The sequence below is a fragment of the Colius striatus genome, chromosome 28, assembly GCF_028858725.1.
Source record: "Colius striatus isolate bColStr4 chromosome 28, bColStr4.1.hap1, whole genome shotgun sequence".
Taxonomy (NCBI): domain Eukaryota; kingdom Metazoa; phylum Chordata; class Aves; order Coliiformes; family Coliidae; genus Colius; species Colius striatus.
Genome location: NC_084786.1, coordinates 2035617 through 2038116, shown reverse-complemented (window position 1 = coordinate 2038116; position 2500 = coordinate 2035617). Strand labels below are relative to the sequence as shown.

Here is a 2500-nt window from a genome sequence, read left to right as displayed (position 1 = left end):
CCAAGACGCGCCCGGAGACGGCCCGGCTCGGGAACGACCGGCCAAGGGACGACGGACGGACGGGCGGCGACGGGCGGCAGACACCGCGGACGCTACGATCCGCGGCCGCCCACCCGCGGCGCGGCGGCCGAAGCGGGGAGGAGAGACAAGGAGGAGAGACGGGCGCGACGGGAAAAAGCGAAGGGTGGGGGCAGGCGCGCACGCCGCCCCATCCCCGCCACACCCGTTACCGCGTCCCCGGCGCACGCACGCGCGCGCGGCAGCACGGCACGGTACCGCCGCGGTACCCACCCGCAGACAGCCGCCCGCGCGGGAGGCCGGGGGCGAGGCCCGCGCCTCGCCCCCCGAACACCTTCTCTCTCTCTCCCCACCGCCGCGCCGGGCCCGACCGGCCCGAACGACACCCTGGCGGCCCCGGCGGGACGAACTCCGTCCAGCAGGCGCTCCGGGAGCGGGGAGCTTCGGAGCGCTCCCCGAGTCTCGATTTAGGGGGACGAAGGCCCGCCGACGGGGACCTGCGAGGCAACCCCAGCCGCGCCGCTGCCACCGCTGCCCCTCGCTGCTTGCCAGGGGCGGCGGCTCAGCCGGCGATTGATCGTCAAGCGACGCTCAGACAGGCGTAGCCCCGGGAGGAACCCGGGGCCGCAAGTGCGTTCGAAGTGTCGATGATCAATGTGTCCTGCAATTCACATTAATTCTCGCAGCTAGCTGCGTTCTTCATCGACGCACGAGCCGAGTGATCCACCGCTAAGAGTTGTCTGGCTTTCGGCACCGCCCCACGCGCGCGGGGGAGCCGGGGACCGCTCACACGGAGCGGCCCCCTTTTGAGGATGGGCCTCACCGCCCGCGGCCCCGCTCGCTGGCTCGCGCCAGCCCAGCCAAGGCCGCAGCGGAGAGGCCACGCCTCGCGTGACCGTACGAACACAAGCGGAGAAGGAAAAAAAGGAGCGAGAAAACTCCGAAGGGCGAGGGAGGGGAGCCCGCGCTCCCGACCGACCCCCCCCAGGACCTGGGGGGGAGAAGCACACCTCGGGAGATCCCTTCGGAGGCGGCCCAGGCGCCCGGGCTCGGCCCGGCCTCCACGCGGAGGCGGCGGCAACGTCCGACCCTGCCCGACTTTGCCCAACCTCGACCGGGAAAAAACGGCCGCCCCCGCGGCACCGCGCTAACGACAGCCAGGCTCTTCCCTCCACCGTGGCTCGCCGACACGCGCCGGCGGCTCCGCCGCCGCGCCAACGCCACAAGGTGGCGAGCCCCCGGAGCCCGAAACGGCGGCGCGCCCGACCGCACGGCCGCCTCCTCGCACGGAGGCCCGCCGCCGGGACGGAACGGCACGCACCTGTCCCCGGCCACCGCCGTCGACGCTTCTCGCCTCGGCCCTCTCCTCTCTCTTCTCCGGGAGAAAGACGGACGCGCGCTCAGACGGAGGGCAGCCGCCCGCCCCCCGCGCTTCCGCACGGAGACCGGGACGGGGAATGCCTCCGACTGCACGCGGCCGCTTCACCCGGAAACGGCAGGGACAGGCGGCGTGGAAGTGACGAACGGGGGACACCGGGGCCGGGACGGCCGCCGCCGGCGACGAGCGACCGGCCGAAGGATCGGCAGGCCGAGCGCGTCGCGCCGCCACCGCCGGGCCCGAGGGCACCGCGCCCTGGACGCCAGCTGGCGGAAGGAAACCAACCGAGAGCGCTCGCCGAGGCGGGGAAGCAAGAACGGAGCGCAGCGCGGCACCCCGAGGCGCCGTTCCCGGCGAACCCCTTTCCCCCCCGCCTCAGCGGCGAGGGGGAGCGACGGGGAATCGCCAACCCCGCGGCAGAGGAGCCCGCGCTCCAAGCCGGGGACGCCCGCTTCGAGAGGAAGGCAGGCCGGGCACGGCCGACCGCACCGCGGTCTCGCTGCGCCGAGACCGGACCGCGGAAAGGGGGGGGCAGGAGGACCCCTCCCCGGCACGACCGTCCCGCGGGGACGAGCGCGGGCGGGCGGCGGTGGCGGCCGAGACAAGGGCCTACACGGGAGAGACTCCCGCCCCTTACCGAAACGCCACCGTCGTTGGCCCCGCCCGTCCCGACCCCTGCGGGACGCATCGAGCCGCCCGAGTCTTTAAACCTCCGCCCGGCTCCGCGACCGAGGAAAGGCCGCGGAAACGCGGACGCTAGGTACCTGGCCCTGGGGTGAGGGAAACGACCTGAAGGGCCCCGCAGGGGTGCCTCCTCCCGCTGCCACCATCGGGGGGAGCGTCCGCCCGCGGGGGCGCGCCCGACATCCACCGCCATCACCACGGCCTCTTTCCCGGGGCCCGGGGGTTTCCCTCAGTGAGCCCGGCGCTGCGCCCGGGATGAGGGCCGTGGCTCGGGCCGCCCGCTCGCGCGGGACGCGACCCGGCAAGAGAACCTCGCGCGCCAACAGGCGGCATCGGTCACGGCCGAGCGCCTCCGGCCCCCCCCACAAACCTCCTGCCTCGGAAGAGGGAGGAGGAGAGGGGAGGGCGCGGGGGGAAACC

General features: G+C 74.6%; 1 non-coding gene across 1 annotated transcript; it reads right to left on the bottom strand.

The window, feature by feature from the left end:
• Positions 1-603: 603 nt before the first annotated feature.
• Positions 604-756, bottom strand: LOC133628199 (5.8S ribosomal RNA). Its single transcript, XR_009820609.1, has one exon. It is a non-coding gene; the product is annotated as a 5.8S ribosomal RNA (ribosomal RNA).
• Between the last annotated feature and the right edge of the window lie 1744 nt (positions 757-2500).